Here is an 18,854-nt window from a genome sequence, read left to right as displayed (position 1 = left end):
CAATGACAATTTGTGTTTTTATAATCTGAATTTTGTACAAAAGACGTCAGAGAGCACTTTGGCTGTGGATTTGTAATACCCTGTCACCTTTTTCATTTGTGTACAAAATAAAACTCTTGTCTTTCTCGAAAAAGGGTGTACCAAGCCCCCCAACCTGATCCCAGAGACTACAGCAAAGATGGAGGATTACTGCCTGCAAATCCGAGGGGCCGCCCCCACCTGAAGCAGCCACTCCCCCTTGTGCACAACCTTTGAGAAGTTTACATGAGCCGTGTTATCAGAATTCCTGCCTGTTCTTTGCAGTGGGGTGCTGTCCTCAGATTGTGCAGGTCGTTGACAGGACCCCATGACGGAGGACTTCAGGAGAACATGCAAATGTAAGTGCACCCCCTTTTGGAGAAAATTAAGTGAGGTATGAGGTGTGAGTACGAGTGTTGGGAAGTGTAGAGGAGTGTGGGTATGTATGTGGGACGAGGAGAGTTTGTTTTGATTAAGTAGAGAACCACATGTGGTGTATATTTCTTTTTGTATGGTTTTTATATTATGGTTATGGAGTCACTGGATCCTTTCCTTAGATAATAGTGCAGAATACAGCGCTGTATAATGAAAGCAAAGAGGATATGGATACAGGCTCTGTGTATTTAGTGAATCTGGCATCTCTCCATCCGGTATATAGGGGGTGCGTGAGAACGAAAGAATAGTTGTGGTAGAGAACCTTAGTGGGCCATAATCTCCTCACCCGAAATAGTGAAGATGTTGGAAACGTAAAAGTAGAATGGATTGTGCTTTTATTGTTGGCGATTTTTTGTTTTGTGTTTAGTAGCGTTTGACATAGGATTGAGGTGTGACGTAGGAAGGGTGTAAGACACGTGTGTGGGCGGAGAGTGTGGAGTATAAGAAGGGGTTATGGGGAAGGGATGCAGGTTTTTGGGGTGGGATAAGGGTATTGGTTATGTTGTAAAAATACTGACAGGGAAGGGTAGCTATCATGGAGCCAACAACCCCTTTGGAATACATGCGCAAGGCCCGTCCATTGTATCAAGATAAGATTCTTAAATACCATAGGGAATGGTGGGCGGAAAGGAAGTGATGGATGTTTAAGCCATGACCGGACCAGGGCACAAATAAGAGGGAGATATTAAGTCACATGTATATGGTTTTAGCAGCTAAATATCAGGGAAGAAAACTGAAAGACAGAACTTAAGTATTGTAATTGTGAAAATGATGGAAGATTTGGATGATAGCTCCATGGATTCCTTCAAGGCCGTTTGTGAGATGGTCACCCAGTGCAGTACTATTACTACTGCGCTTATCATCCCAAGCACCTCTGGGGCCCATGTGGAAGCAGACAGATGCCCGCCATTAGGATGCTATCCTATGCATGCCTTGTCAGAATACACAAAACCCATGTATGTCCCATTGCCCACTACGGCATCCCTGCTGCCCACATCGGCACACTATCAGAATCTCCCTAACCCCACTTTTGTCAGTAGCTAGGGGGCGGTAAAAGGCGGGAGGGAGATCATGCAAAGCCACAAAAAGAGTTGGTGGATGCATTAAGGAAGGTGGAGGGTGATTGGCACAGCTAAAATTAGAACAACGGGATAGACAGTGGACGTCTATAGGGGCGGCTGAATGGAGGGCGGGGGACATTTCATTTCATATAGATAGCAGAGGTATCAAAGATGTGCACATAGAAAAGGAATGTGAAGATAGAAGGAGGTGACAGGGTGATGTAGATTATGCAGTGGCCACATCGAAGTAGGAATATAATTATATACAGAAAGGAGAGGAGGAGTGGGATATGTTAGATGAATTGGAAGGAGCAGAGCAGCCACCTGTGATATCCCCATGAGTACAAAGCTTGTGGGGACCTAGGTTATGTGATAGGTGTGGACAAATGGCAGTAGCTAAGAGATTTGCATTGGGAAAGAAGAAAGTTGGAAAGATGGTACGAGCTCAGTTCATGTTGTTACAAAAGTGCCCGGGCAGAGCACAGTATATCCCTTAGGCACACATGGATAAAAATAAGCTTAGAAATACACTCCCGTCCATTACAGCTGGGGCAGGTAAGTGGATAAACACATTTTAAAAGCACACAGCTGGGACTATGTTGGCTGAATTTGAAATGCTTATATGTGTCAATACTGTGAGATCAGGCTGATAACATATGGGATAAAGGAGGGCATCTGGGTGTGAAGTTGGGTGATGATAGTCATGACGGAACGCATTTTAACGTCATTAGGTCCCAAGTATGGGCGGCATTATGGCATGCGTACTCAGACAGACCCGATCTTCAATCGATTATGCAATGAAAAATGCACGATGATGAGGATCCTGCTCAACATATAGTCCACATACAAGAGATGTGGCGGGCAGAGACAGTAGACTCATGGAATCGAGCAATTCCATTTTTTTTGGGTTAAGAGAAAGAGGGGCAGATACACTCAATAAGATAGCGGGGATTGAGGCAAAAGGCTGGGCAGAAATTGAGTCTATTATTATTCACCACAGTTGAAAGAAAAGGAGAAGGAAATGGAGCAGTGATCACAAGCAGAGGAAGTGAAACTGGTTCAAAAGAAGTTAGTGAAAGTTGCATTGGAGGGGGCTGCAATGGCAGTGCAGAAGGAATGTTTGACAGATTTTAGGGTGATCCAGGTGGAAGTGCACACTGCACCTGGGTGGGGAGGAGAACACGGGGGGAAAGTTGGGTACCAACCTAATTATCAAGGAGGTTTTCAAGTGGGGTTCCAAAAAGTGAAAGGGTTATTTTCGGGTGCCCAGAGAGACTGAGGGGGTTTCAGAGGAATGGGACCATGAGGAGGAGGAGGAGCAGGCCAGTGTTGGACATGTAGGTGCATGGGCCTTTTTTCAGAATGCAGGAGCAGACAGGCACATGTATATCCCCAACAACAGATACACTCTTATTCTCAAGGAAGTCTAGTTTTATACCCTCAGTCATATAGACAGATGTCTCTGGTAGGCCCTTATGGTGCACCAATGCCTGTGGCCCGCCATAGAAATTACCATCAAAATAGAGGGCAGCGAGGTGTGGGCGCCCTTGCTATACTCCACTGAGCTCCCAATGAATCTGTTGGGAAAGGATATTTTGAGTAGGCTCAACAGGACCATCTCATTTACAGAAAGGGGTGTGCTATGTTCCACGGCCGGTATATGTGCCATGAGGGCAATGGTGGCCCTGCATAAATCGGTTGTTGAGTCTGTGGCAAGAGAAATAACAGTGGCCCCCCAATTTGTTTCAGTATGGTATTCCCATATTACTCAGTGCAGTGCCACAGGTGGCAAACAAGTACTGTTGAGTACTCTCTGAGTTTCTGTTTAGGCCCGCCCATCCTTAGGAGATAGTTTTAGGTACCATTACTGAAATATATATTGAAGGCGTTCTAGTGGCAGAAGATTGGCTTGTTTTGATAGCATTTTATTCCAACAAGGGGGAATGGCGCACTGTTCTGTGCATTGGTCCCACAATACCAATAAAAAAAATCTCAGATGAAAAGTAGTTTGAGAACCGAGAAAATTATGAAGAAACAATAATGGAGGTATGTGTCCCTGTGAACTAATGATACAGTACAGACATGTAGTTTGTCCCATGCTGTTAGTAGGGACTGCTCCTTCATCAACCTCTGCAGATTTGATGGTTGCAGGGTGCGGCCAGGTGTAATTCTTGATCTGCTGAAATGCCATTGCAATCCTCAAACTGTTCCAAGAATACCCCTTCCTTTGCAGAGCTCTCAAATGTTCAGTTTTCAAAGATAAATCTGACACATTTCTGGCATAGTTGATCATTGAATATTGGTTGAGGGGGAGGGGCAACTGATAGCTGACACCAAGCTACACTTGGGCATGATACGTCGGTCCAAGAGGGTCGACCACAAATATTCAACCCACCACCACTGGAAACATCACTTCTCATATAGAAGGTTTAGGCCACTGATATGAATTTTTTCAGCCAGAATGTGATCATGTGCCTGTGTGGTTATGCCTGAAACAAAATATCACTGACAAAGAAAACTAATCTTAGCATATTGAGCCAGAGTCTCAAACTTTTTGGGGCGCTAGTGAAGAGATGTGCTAACTCATCTCCACACTTACACCAAAAAAAGGAGCTGCCCAATTCAGAAAGGGCATCCGAATGAGCCCCTCTTTGCTCAATTGTTTGAATAAAGGGAGGTTTCTGGTAATTAAAAATCACATCCCAAATTCACAAATGAGATGCGCTTTTAAATGCCCAGAACTGAAGGCAATTGCCCAGCACCTTTTGAAACAGTCACAGGTTTAAACAGCAGCTGTCACACTTGCATTTCCATCCCGCCCAGGCAGCGATCAAAATGTTTCTGTTTACTTAAACATTTCCCTGAAACAGACCCTTTAACGTGGTTGCTTAAAGCCTGTCATCCATTAGTTCTGTGAGCGCTTGTATGTACAAGGAATGGACAGCGAATATTTGTGCTTTTGTCCTGCCCCTGCTGAAATGCTCAGGTCACCTTTGAGAACAAGGTGATCTGGGCATTTGACGAATGACAAACTGTTAGGGAGAATTCTCATAAATGGCTAATTTCCCTTAGCTAATGAGTTCCTCAGCAGCTTTGCTGGATTTCTAGGATTTATTTTTTCACCTGGTAAGAGTGTGGGCCTTTTTCCCCCTCTTACATGTGTTTTGCTGTGTGTGTTTTTACCATTTGTGTGATATTGGGCTCTGGAGCCTCACCTACTCCATGAGCACCATTTGTGTGTGTGTTACACAGCACCTTCAGTGCAGTGACACAGAGTTGTCTTTTAGACTACCCACTGACTCCATGTTTCTGGGACTGATTACTGTCTCCCAGAAACATGTAAAGTTGCCATTAACTTTATGTAGTCTCTTTAAACTATAGACCCAGTACACCCCATCTTACATGGAGTATTGAAAAGGGTTAATTCCTATCCCTTTTTGTCTATCCCTCTTGGAGCACTGTTTCGCTCCCTTTACATCAAGACTTGGCTGGTGGCAGTGGTAACTACACTAACTTTTCTACCGCAGTTATCTTATAAAACCATGGTATTGTTTTAGGCTATCATATAAGCCTCGAACATAAACCCGCTTGACCAAATACATTTTATTTGTCTCCGGCTGGATAGTTTGCCATTTCTTTTTGTTAGAGTCTTTCTCGTGTTCTTTTCTGCGCGCCAAACTGGGGTTGATTCCTTTGTTCGCCGTCTTTTCGCAGGCTTCTGCACAGAAGCCCTCCTTAAGGCGCCTGAAAGTCTGGGTAGGCAGGATGTGAGGGAGGAATCTTAGGACCCCTACATTGGGTTCCCTTGGTAACCCAAGTCACACTCCTGTTTGATTGGTTGGGTGACTGTCGTTGCCATGACTGCCACCCTGCCGTGTGATTGACAGCCAGGCTGAATGAATGGGAGAAAGCTGCATAAAAAGCACGTGTCTGGGACTGGAAAGGCAGAGTCGCCACTGGAACGAAAGAACCAATGAGGAGCTGTTGGAAGAGGACCTGTTCAACGACTGAACCGCCCGGTGAAGCCCTGCTGCAGGTCTGAATCTTCAGAATTTCTTTTAGATCAGATGGAAAACCTCTTTCATATACCCCTTAACAGGTTTAGTGTAATATCCTGGATGGACATGAGCTCAACAAACAGCTCAATCATAGCCGTAACAGGTAATATTTTCTTATTTCTTCTCGCTGGGTATTCGTAGATCAACCCTGGTTTGTTCACAAAGCTCAGCCTGTGTTGGGAACTACCAGGAACGTCCGCCTCAGCTACAGCTTCCTCTCCGTTTTAAGGTACTGTGCAAACCCGGTTGCTCGTTTTGTTCAACCGCGGGCAAAGTGTGTGAAATCTTTCTCCAATCTGAGGGCTTGTCCTTCTCTTCTCTTTGAACTAGCTTTTCTACCACCCAAACGTGTCCTAAATCCGTGGCACAAACTTTACCATGAACTACCCTGTCTATTGACTTTGGCCCTAAACCTTTTCTACCTGATTCTATCATTGTTGTTCCTCTTGCTCTATTACCTTGAGTGCTTACCTGTTGATGTGGTTCAATTTCTATTAACTTTGTCTTTCCCTCCCTTTTAAATTGCTGGAGTGCCATTTTGCTTCTACTTCATTTTGTGAGCTTAACTTTTCTGTAATTTAAGGGAAGTTGTGTGGTGTATTAAGAGTGTGATTGTTAAACTTCTTATAATAGTGTAATGTTATACAACTGAAGAGTGAAATAAATGTATTTTATTTTACTTGAAAACCTTGAGTCAGTGTTTTCCTGAATCGTAGTAATTGCTGTCCTTTGTGTAACTATTGATACTGCTCACTTACTCTTGAGATATGTCTGGCTGCTCAGCCATCGCTACAACTTTACTGTGCAGTACAGGCTAGTACCAAAGGTGAATTTGTACTGTCACTTGTAGTCTTAATTGTGTGTGGTGTTCCCAAAGGGTATTGCATATAATTCTGCCTAACACAAACATGAATTCTGTCTGCTTGTTTCATTTGAACTCATTTTTGAGACTATGGCCCTCATTACAAGTCAGGCGGTGGACCATGGTGCTATTAACACCATGGTCCATGCCGGATTCCGCCATGGTGGATGGCGGAATTACCGCCCCATTCCAAGGTGAGTGGGGCGGTAATTCCCCATTCACCATTTGCCCTTCCCCATTCCCATTTTTGCCCCATAGGGCATAATGGGCATGAGGAAGGTGCTAATTACGGCACCGTAAATTACGGTGCCGTAATTAGCACCAAGGTCGCTTAGCGCCTTGGACTTTAATGCCTGCAAAAAGCAGGCGTTAAAGTGTGAATCAGGCGTTAAGGGTTAACGGCGCCGACGGCGCCGTTAAACCCTTAACGCCTGACTTGTAATGAGGGCCTATGTCCCATTGTGTGGCAAATGCATCCTCATTCACTGGAATATGGACTCTGCAGAGGAAGGGCTAAATGCAATGCACCCTATCTGAAAGATATCTTTGGTAACACAAGAGCCCAAAAGCCATAGAATGCTTTCAATCTTGATAGTGGCGAATTTGGTACTATGCTTATTTTAAATCCAATTTGGGTAAGAAACTGGCTATGCCTAGTTTCAAGATTAAGGGCCTCTTCACTACCTTGGCGGTATTCCAGTGGTAATTCGGAAAGTTTACTGCCAACAGAAATATACTCAGTAGTGGTAAGGCTGTAATTCCCCATTTATTTAAGAGTCCATAGGACAGTATAGGGCTTTTGGCGCTATTACTGCCGGCAGTAATAGCGCTGACAGTAATAGCACTGAAAAATTCCTGAAAACAGACAGAAGGCTGGATTTTTACCTCTGGCAGAAAGCTGGCAGTAAAACTCCAACTTTCCGACCAACACAAGATTGGGTGGACCCTTAAATGCGGCGGTAATAGCATTAGCACTGCATTTAAGGGCTACCACCCAACTCATGATATAGTGAGCTATGGTAGGGTGGCACGTCTGGTCTGTTGCCACATAAGTGTTCATAATGGTGAGGTTGATACATAGCTTTAAGCCTTGACCATCATTTTCCTTCATTAAAATGATTGGGCTCTGCTATTCTTTGCCTCTCCTGTTTCTAAAACGCCATCTTTCAGTTGGAAGTCTAAAAATGAATGTAACTCTGCTTTTGATGTAACTGTGCTGATATTCTCCATTTATTAGGACATGCCAAGTATAATTGCTCGTAATGATACTAGGATGGGCTGGACATGGATCTGTTATATTTGAAAAGGAACTGTGGGATATACTGCAATGGGGTAATGATTTACAGTCCGATTTATGGAATTGATGTGCGCTGAAATTTTCACGGCAAGCGTGCGAAAGCATGTGAATCGCAGCGCAAGTGCGAAAATCGCATCGAAACCCGCACACAGCGATTCATGGAAGTCCGTGCGCGTGTAAATCCCATGATGTGCGCCAAATTTCTGCATGGCGCACGCTGGCGCACACGTCTCCAAACAGCGTGCGCTACGCGCACAGCGAAATCGCACATAGCGCGGCGCACACAACAAAAGTAGGTGGAACAGGGGCCGTGACACGCAGAATGGGGAACAACGCGTGAAAATGTGGGCGTCACGGGGGAAGTACAGGAGGAAAATGCACGGAAAGCCCACACGCACGTTCAAAACACGTATTCATGGAATCGAATGGGGCTAACGCGTGCGCCAAAGAAGACGCGCTAATCCAGAAACATGTATGCCAGCAGAAAGCAGGCGTACGTGGACCCACGCAGCATAAAAGTGCGTGCAAACAACAAACAAGCTCAGACGCCAGGATGAATATACCGTTCCTAGCAGCAGTGGTCGTGGGATACCACAGGAGGAGAAGAACGATAGTCAGGCCCAGAATTTTTACACCCAAAACCAGCCTTTTTGGGATGCCTGATGACCAGGTGTATGGGAGGTACAGGTTTCCACCTCACATAATAATCGACCTGGTCAGTGAGTGGGAGGATGACCTCACATCACCCACCCTGTGCTCCCAAGCACTCAGCTCCCTGGAGAAGGTCCTCAATGTACTGCACTTCTTGGCCACTGGATCATTTCAGCTGACAACTGCTATAGTGGGGGGGTTGTCACAGACCACGCAGTCACGCTGCCTACACCATGTGTTGGCCATCATGACTGCACGCCCATCAGTCCGCAGGCACATATACCTGCCCAGAACACCTGCAGAAAGGCAGACTGCCATCCAGGATTTTTAGGGGTGGCGCAATTCCCCAAAGTGCTAGGTGCCATTGATTGCACCCATGTGGCTCTATGTCCCCCCAGGGCATCTGAGCACATCTACAGAAACCGCAAGCACTGCCATTCCATCAACATCCAGGTAGTATGTGATGCCAAGGGAATCATCACCTCAGTATATGACAACTATCCAGGGTCCATCCACGACAGTTTCATTTACAGAATGTCAACCCTAAACCGGGACCTAGAAGCTGGGCGGCATGGCGACACATGGCTGCTTGGTAAGTATAAATGCCTCTGCACATGCATGCATGTCACATACTGAGTAATGTCACAACCCCACTAATGATACCCATCATCACCTCTCCAGGGAACAGTGCCTACTCTCTGAGCACCCACATGATGACACCAATTCGGAACACCACCACGCCACCCGAGGTAAGATACAACACAGCCCATATTGCAACCCGGGGCATAATGGAGCGCACATTCGGAGTGCTCAAGTCACGCTTTCGCTCCGTTGACCGTTCTGCTGGGCAGCTACTATACGCTCCCCCAGTAGTGTGCAGGATCATAGTGCAGCATGTGTCCTGCACAACGTTGCAACACGCCGGGGCCTGCCGGTGGACATGGTGGTGCCCCCACATCCCCAACCACATGCATGCCCGCTGCGCATGGGAGGGGAAAGGGCACGTGGTGAGGCAGCCCGTACGCAGCTGGTGGCTAATTACTTCACCTAAAATCACACCACTGCGGAGTGCACACAGCCCTGGCGCATACCATCTGACAATCAATGATGATGACATAAGGGACAGTCAACTGTAACTACCATACCAGCCTGAGATTGGTCACCTGGAAGTGCTACATTGTGTGAATTCCTCCCTACTTAAAGACAACCAATGATGTGTGATAAAAAGACACACATTCATGCTGCATCAATGACTACCCCCTTGCAAAATACAGCATGAAACTAGTACCATGTCACCCAACCCCTCCCCATCTCAGCTAACCAACACACCATGGCATGTCATGCAATGTGAAAGCAACCAAATGAATGCACAACAAATGAATGACACAAGTGTCACAAAGTGCACTGTCCGAAATGGAAACAGGCCACAGACAGTATGCTCCCAGTAATCAATAAGAAACAGCACACATGAACACATACTTACCAGTAACACAATACAGAAACACAGGACGAAACAGTGGCAAAATATGACAGTACAAAATCAAAGTAGTGGAAGTCTTACAACCTGAATACGCCAGCACATCGACCCCTTCCAATTGTACAGTGTTACTGCCACGCAAATGTCCCAGTGTACTGCATACAACATGAACTCCATCTGCAAAGTAGACAGCCTTGTGAAGACATGAGGAAGGAACCTGCAAATTAGGAGGAAGACATGGATGCACAAGCACATATCAATACACCATGCAGTGTACAAAACAACAACAATATCCACTAGGAATGTCTACACTGTATTGACTACAGACTGCCCACACAGCTCATGGGAGCCCAACGTCACTGTGTAATTCACTGTCACTTGGTCACACCCTTTGCAAGCCCATGGAAACGGGAAGCAGGAGGGGTGTGTGTCTCATGAACCCAAGCATCTAACCCAAACTCAGGACAAGCCTGCATGTGCCCAGCCGGAATACAGTGGATGCCCACGGGAGCCACACAAGGCAACACACTGTAAAAAAAAAAAAAAATGGCCATGTGGGGGGCCAGGGGAGGGTGGGGGAGGCCACCCAGGAGGTTCGAGGAGAGGGTGCACACCAACACCCACCTGCGTGGATGTTGCGAAAAAATAAATACCTCCTTGGGCTCATGCCGTGCACGGCTATGCCATAGTGGGAGAACTGCTGTCGCTCTCCTCACCCTCTGCCGCTGCATCAGGAGGTGTGGCACCATGGGAGGCAGCCCACGCAAAGCCCTGGTATGGTCAAGCAAGCATGCGGGTCTGGAAGGTCTCATTCTGGAGGATTAATGTGCGGAGATCCCCATGCAGCACCTCACGGGTTGCCTGCATTTCTGCACGCATGGCCTTGCGTGATGCCCGGATCCCCTCACGTGTTGTCTGCATCTGAGCTGAGAGCGAACGTGTGAGCTGCTCCAGCTGCTGTTCTGCCCTAAAATTAGTGGAAGCCTCAAGGTCAACCAGAGTCTGCCTGAGGATATGTAGTTCTTCCCTCAGGGCTTCCCTGTGGGCCTGGACTCTATTGATATCGATTGGCGCAGAGTCTCCAGTGCCGCCCGTTGGTCCCTGTTGGACGCCAACATGTCTTCCCTGTGTGATTGGCAAATGGAGTCTGTTGCCTGCTGTTGTTGCTCCATCTGTCTTTCAGGGGGCATAATGGAAGTGGCCACCCTCTCCATTGCCTGAGCCATCATTTCTACTGATGCTGCCTGTTGGGTTGTAATACCGTACATGGAGTTTTCCCATACAGTATTGCCTGGTGGCGCACGGCCACCGAGTTGACGGGCACCACACCTATTTGGGGCAAGGCGATCTACACCTTGCTGTGCTGGCACTGCCTGAGGCTGCAGGACTCCATTCCTCCTCTGATCTGCTGGCCCAGGAACAGGATCAGATGCTGTGGAGTGTGAACCTGCATCCGTAACCGCCAAAGGTGGACCTACCAACACTGACATCCCCATAGAGGGTTCTACCCCTGGTCCAGGTGGGTTGGACAGAACAGAATCCCTGCCAGAAACACTTACCTGCGACTGCACATAAGTCTCATCATCCGACTCAGCACCTGAATAGAGGTCTGGGCAGGTGCACCCAGAGGCACCCCTGGTCAGTATGGTCTGCACTAACATTGGGTTTTCACCCAACACCACACCACGTCCCACACTGGTGCCCGGTCGTGCCCGAGATTCCTCCTGGGTCTGCACCATCTCCTCAACCTCAACAGCACCAAGTGCGTCATCATCTGCAAAAACATGAAAGACAACAAATGGAAACAGGCATGAGCACCATAGCACACACATAGGCCGTGACAAGCCAGAGATCCAGTACATGAATTACACATGTCCCACATGACTATAACCCTGCCATGCATGTACTGTCAAAGAGTTGGAAGTGGACTCAAAAAGGCAGACACTGGGGAGAGCAATATGGATATGCAACACATTTGCAGCATGTTGGGTAGCACTGGCATCACACATCATTCTGTGAGTGGCATGTCCAATACACATACATGACACATGTCACCACACAGATGTCATGTAGCATAGCCATGGTAAATTACAAAACTACAGAAATATGTCAGTGAATGAGTAATGTCACACATCCATGTCACATCGACATGATGCGAAGATTGATGCTGAATAGTGTTGCAAAATATGCATGTGCCACACACTGAAACACATCCAGTGTCCAATAACACAGTCATTGTGGGCCGATCAATGGTTGGTCCCTTTGACATCACAGGAAACACCTGTCATCTTCCACATGTAAACAGGCCCTAATGAAAATGTTCTACAGGCCAAGACTCCATCGGCCTGAATGGTCTAATCATTAACATAACCATGTGAAAATAGTGCCCCAGTGTGGGCTGTGAACAATGACCGAAACATAGCACATATGTCGCAATAGTGCAGAAAAATGTCTAGCAAAAAGGGGAGAGTGGAAACAATAGCCTGAATGAACACTTACAAAATGTGAACTATGTAGTTGCAAGTTGACAGTTCAAGGTAAAGTGCACTAATGTGTGCCTAATTGGCAACTGTGGGCAGAAGGGATACAGTCATACCCAAATCCAAGGCACGTGAATGTATGGGAGGAAGCAAATGGGTGACCCATAACACTCAGGAGTACACACCCTCACCTGGCTCTGAATCAGAACCCGTCACCCAAACAACATACACATGGATTACACACACACGCATGGCCATTCACCGGACAATGCTTCATAATCAGGTAGATCTCCCACACCTTGGATCTGTTCCTCTGTGACAAAGGTCCCAGCAACAGACTCATGTTCAGTGAGTTTGTTGTCCTCTTGTGGAGACCCACCGCCAGTCACCAGAATAGCGGCATGATTTGAGGCCAGCTTGTTCTTTGCCCTGCGTTTCAGGTCATTCCACCGCTTGTAGCAATCATCAGCTGTGCGCCTCACAAATCCAAGGGCACTTATGCGGTCCGCGATGGTCTGCCAGTGTGCCCTACGTTGACCAGGTGTGGTCTTGCACCCTGCAGTCACCAAAATTTCGCGGCTATGTGCCGACACATAGGTCACAAGTGCATCAGGTTCCGGATCATTAAAGCTAGGCTTCCTTGACGTGCCGGAGTGTTTAGCCATGTCTGGGGTCTCAGCCTGTTGTGCCAGAGCACCCTTCTTCCTCTTCTTTAAAGGTGGAGCGGAACCAGAGTGGCTTACGCCGCTCTGGTCAGTAGGGGCAGAAGCACCGGTGGACTGGGTAGTAGGAGTGTGGGAATGCACAATGACCATAGGTCTTGGTGCAGGCATTGGTTGCAGGGTAATGTTGGCAGGGGGAACGTCGGTTTGATGGACCTGGACCGACACTGTCCTGGCTGGGAGAGTCAGAGCTGGGGCGGATGGAGCTGCATCTGCCCCTGCAGCCTCCCCACCCTGCATACTTGGGGCAGCAGATGACATAGCTGCCCCAGATCCACGTGGCTTGGTGACAACAACTTGCACCGCCACACGTGGCCTAGACTTGCTGACCTGGAAGTCAGCCTGGGAGCCATCCTGTGCCAGGTCAGGTGCCAAAATGGGCTGGTCCAACAGGGGCTGAGCTGGGATGGTGTCAGCCACGTTTCCCTCAACCATGGGGGGGCATGGGTGTCCCTGATTGGTCCTGCACACATGGGGGTATAGGGGCACGCTGCAAATCCCGGCCACGTCCCCTACCACGCCCACCACGCCCACCTCTTGAAGGTCGGCCATCTTTGCCTCCCTTACCGCTTGGTCGCCTCCCAAACATGGCACTGATGTTGTGCGTATGGGAGTTGCAGTAAACTATTGTCCTGGGCAATTGGGGGTCAAAGGGGTAGGGTACTAGATGGAATTTGTACCCTAGTGCTCTAACAAGGCTGTCTGTGACCCCTGGGGGAAGATGACAGGTCACGCAACGCCAGGCAGCCCAAAATCAAAAAATAACGTGCACGCAACCCCTCGTAGACCACGTTCATGAAATAATGAACCCGCACTACGCTGTGGCACCCAGAAACACAAAAATAAGCGTACGCGTAATACACGCAGCCTACAATGACCTCTGAAGGGGTACGTGACACACGGGGCAAGCACAGTTGTTAAATATGTGCACGACTCACCGTCTGCCTGAAAAAAGAACGTGAAAAATACGCGCCTGTGCGCGTTGGCAACACCCCTGCCAAAAGAAGATTTGTACGCTGTCTGAGGAGCTAGGACAAAAGAAGAAGTGAACGCTGTTTGAGGAAACAGGCCCAACAAAAAATCAGAAAAGAGCTGTCAGAGGTAACAGGGAGTACGAACTAGAAACGCTGTGAAGTAATCGCGTGTGAACCGACAAGAAGTACAGATTTCACCCACTCGCTCTCCACGAAAAGCACGTACAAGGAAATGGCGTCCTACACGTAGCTTTCAAACCGGCCTACACGTACACGTCACATACGCGTGTACGCGGCCCTTTCCTCCAATTACACACGATGACACTGGGACGTGCAGTTTTTCCACGTCTGCTCTGTCATCACCTGCTATGAGGGAAACGCCCGCGCACGTAATGTAACTTTACTCCAAGTACACGAGCTGACACTCAGATGTGCTTTTTTTGCACGTGTACGATGAACATGCACCCGTGTTGAGGGAAACGCCCTTGTGCGTCATACGCTAAGGACCTTTCCTCCAATGGCACGGTGACGTGCAGTTTTCTCACGTGCTGAAACAGTATGCATCCGTGTTGTGGGAAACGCCCGCGCATGTCACGTCACGTACGCGCTTACGCGCTAAGGGACTTTGGTCCAATGAAAACGCGTATGTGTGCTGACGCGCTTACGCGCTAAGGGCCTTTCCTCCAATTACACGCTGACGTGCAATTTTTTCACGTGCCAAATCACTCCGTATCAAGCTGGCCACGCGAAAACACATGGAAGACCACGCTCCTGTCCAGAAGGCCGATTTACTGCCCCCAGAGCCCCAAGCACGCTCCCACCTGCCATCTGATGCTGCCTGACTGCCTGCTGCCCACGTGCCCTGATATTTGCTGCCTGCACATCAGCCAGGGGTCCAGTTGCTGTGACCACCCCTGCTGGAAACGAAGACTCCCGACTGGGATTCCATTGCTCCACAGCCCAGCCCCAGGACCCAGTTGCCCACCCACTCCTGCCTCTGGGGTTGCCATGTCGGGCACAACACCATCTGGCAAAACCCAAAAGAAGTGGGAACCTCAAACAATCACTGGTACCTTGAGGTAAGAACATATAATAATACACGAAAGGTGGTACCAGGAGGGGAGGAGACTCTAAAAGGAAGGGCGAATAGATACAAATTCAAATAATCATTTTCATTTTATTTTGAATTATATAATACATAGTACTTAGAAAATATTTATTTTACTAATCATACATTCAAACACATTCATTCGAGGTTATTTGCACATCTAAAAGTTATACAAATGTAATAAAGTGCCATAAAAAGAATAATTCATTTCATTAGTACATTTCATTATAAACCTAATTACTGATCATAGTTCATTCCAGAAAAAATATCGACTATTGGTGCTTTAACAGATAGTTCTTTTTTTCGAAAAAGCTCCCCAGATGACTATTGGTGCTTTAACAGATAGTTCTTTTTTTCGAAAAAGCTCCCCAGATGGTGAATAGTTTCGACTTGACCAATTTAAGTGTCTTCATCAGGATTGGATGAACATTTAACAGATACTTCTTCAAATCCCATTTGTTTCGCCCAATGGCTAGAATTCCAGCAGCCTCTGGTAAAGAGCTAAGTGCTGGATATCCTTCTTTCCCAAAGAATATCTTCCACACTAGTCCTTTGAATAATATCAATTTGCCGTAAGTGCCGATTCTCTTCTTTCATTCAAAAAACGGCCGGCTAACATGGGTTAGAGAGCATCGATATCTCTGTGCTATAAAGCCCCAGAAGTACTCTACTAGAGCCCACGGCTCTGTCCTGGATATCAGTAAGAACGGTACGCCTGTTTCACAACTAGCCGCGTATCTTTCCCACAACGGTAATCTTAGGGTCATCTAACACCAAGTGTTTAACAGATACTTCTGCAAACCCCATTTGGTTCGCCCAATGGCTAGAATTCCAGCAGCCTCTGGTAAAGAGCTAAGTGCTGGATATCCTTCTTTCCCAAAGAATATCTTCCACACCAAGTGTTAGATGACCCTAAGATTACCGTTGTGGGAAAGATACGCGGCTAGTTGTGAAACAGGCGTACCGTTCTTACTGATATCCAGGACAGAGCCGTGGGCTCTAGTAGAGTACTTCTGGGGCTTTATAGCACAGAGATATCGATGCTCTCTAACCCATGTTAGCCGGCCGTTTTTTGAATGAAAGAAGAGAATCGGCACTTACGGCAAATTGATATTATTCAAAGGACTAGTGTGGAAGATATTCTTTGGGAAAGAAGGATATCCAGCACTTAGCTCTTTACCAGAGGCTGCTGGAATTCTAGCCATTGGGCGAACCAAATGGGGTTTGCAGAAGTATCTGTTAAATGTTCATCCAATCCTGATGAAGACACTTAAATTGGTCAAGTCGAAACTATTCACCATCTGGGGAGCTTTTACGAAAAAAAGAACTATCTGTTAAAGCACCAATAGTCATCTGGGGAGCTTTTTCGAAAAAAGGAACTATCTGTTAAAGCACCAATAGTCGATATTTTTTCTGGAATTAACTATGATCAGTAATTAGGTTTATAATGAAATGTACTAATGAAATGAATTATTCTTTTTATGGCACTTTATTACATTTGTATAACTTTTAGATGTGCAAATAACCTCGAATGAATGTGTTTGAATGTATGATTAGTAAAATAAATATTTTCTAAGTACTATGTATTATATAATTCAAAATAAAATGAAAATGATTATTTGAATTTGTATCTATTCGCCCTTCCTTTTAGAGTCTCCTCCCCTCCTGGTACCACCTTTCGTGTATTACAACACCATCTGGCACCACTGGCAACCCCCAGCCAGAGAGAGGCAGAGGGCCACCAGCTTCAGTGCCAGGGAAGTTGGTGTCCTGGTGGAGCAAGTCCTGGGGCAGTATGATGTCCTCTTTGGAAGTTTGTGCGCCGACTATGAAGGACGGACCAGGATCTGGATGGACATCGTGACTGCCATCAACGCGGAGGGGGTGGCAGTCTGCGACTTACATCATGTCAAGAAGCGCTGGGAGGATTTCAGGTCCAGGACCCTCAACAAGGCCCGGCGCCTCTTGAAGGCAGTGGATGCCAAGGGGCGCCGGGGTCAGCTGTCGGACCACCAAATGAGGGTCCTGGAATGCATATGCCCAGCGCTCTACGTCCAGATCCTTGAGAGGCAGACCCGTCTGGAGTCCAGCGGTAAGTCTACATGCATGGTGATTGGATACTGTGCATGTCGTGGTGTGCCAGTAGTGTGCAGGTTGCACATGTGTTTTTGTCGGGCCATGTAGGTATGTGTATGAACATGGGCGTGAGGCTGCCACATGTGAGTCCTCTCAGGTGTGAGACACATTGATGGTGTACGTGTTGGTAAGCATGCTGGGCAAATGCAGGTGTGGGAGCACACGTTTGAATTTCTGTGTATGTACATTGGCATGGTTGTGGCATGGATGGTGGTTCATAATGCATGTATCTGCACTGTGTACATGTGCATGTGTGTGTATTTGACTAGTGTGCAACTGTGATGCAACATGGATGCACGTGGCACTGATATGTAGAAGGCTGAATGTCAGATGTGACATGTATGGCGATCTCATCACTGCGACAGTTGGAGGAGATGTACACATGCATGTAAGTGTGTTGGCGTGTGTGCATGTCTGTCTAGTGCACTCCCAGTGTTTCATGTGATGTCAGGCTCACCTTTGGCTGTACATGCTGTTGTATGTGTATGGATGGTGCTGCCTGGTGTGATATTGCTGTGGAAATGCTCATGTGTGTGAGTAAAAATGACATGTGTCGTGGAGTGTGATGCTGTGTCTGAAATTTGACAATGCCACTCATGTACAACTGTCAGGTGTGTATCAGTCCAATGTACAGTGCCCTGATGCCTGTGTTCTATCTCTCCCTGTCTGCAGCGTCGACTGATAAAGAGGGCGGAGAGGGTGCTGTGGAGCACAGCGGCAGGGATCACACCACCAGCCGGAGACGCAAGGCCTGGCTCCCCTCCCAGATTGTCATCTCGTCGGGGAGTGAGGAGTCTGGGCCGCGTCCCAGGCTGCAGCTGCCGAGGGTAGGTCCAAGAGGCGGAGGTTGGAGGTGGACCCCTCGGCAGCAGAAGGGGCAGTTGAGAGCCCACAGGGTCCGACGGAGGAAGATGGCATAGAGTCATCCAGGTTGGTGGGAGGTTTGGTGGAGGAGGAGGCCGTGGAAGGGACACCCACAGGGTCTGGAGGTGGGGATTCCAATGGTGCTAGTGGTGCAGTGCAGGACCAGGGACAGGAGGCAGCACAGGCCGCCGCGGAGGTGCCTGTGTGCAATCCTGTCCCTGATCCTGTCACTGCATCATCTGGCACCAGCAGGGATGCCTACGTCCAGACCCGTTTTCAGGGAGGGGATGAGCGCACAACAACTGGCCTTCTCCCTGCGCACGTGGCTATCCGGGACCGTGTTGAGCCTGTCCTGGCCGGGATAGCGTTGCGTCAACGGGGCATGCGAGTTGACGTGCGGTCTTTTCGTGAAGAGACTGTACGTTATCTCGGGTGCCTCTTTGACCATGTTGACCTGCTGGGACGGGTCACCAGTGCTGGATTCCTCCGTGTGCTGGGCCTTCTTGCGACCCCCTCCTCACCTGAACCCCCTACGCGCCAGTCGTCCTCCATGCCATCTTCCCACCCATGTATCACCTGGGTACCCTGTGGGGCTGCCTCTGACCCTGCCGCCAGGCTGGTGGAGGACACATCCCTGCCACAGTCGGGAGTCGGACGTCCAGCAGGGGTGGCCATCTCAACAACTGCAGCCGGAGGAGGATGTGCAGGCAG

This window comes from Ambystoma mexicanum, chromosome 2q (genome assembly GCF_040938575.1).
Source record: "Ambystoma mexicanum isolate Mex_15411 chromosome 2q, UKY_AmexF1_1, whole genome shotgun sequence".
NCBI classification, from domain to species: domain Eukaryota; kingdom Metazoa; phylum Chordata; class Amphibia; order Caudata; family Ambystomatidae; genus Ambystoma; species Ambystoma mexicanum.
This window is presented reverse-complemented; position numbering follows the sequence as displayed.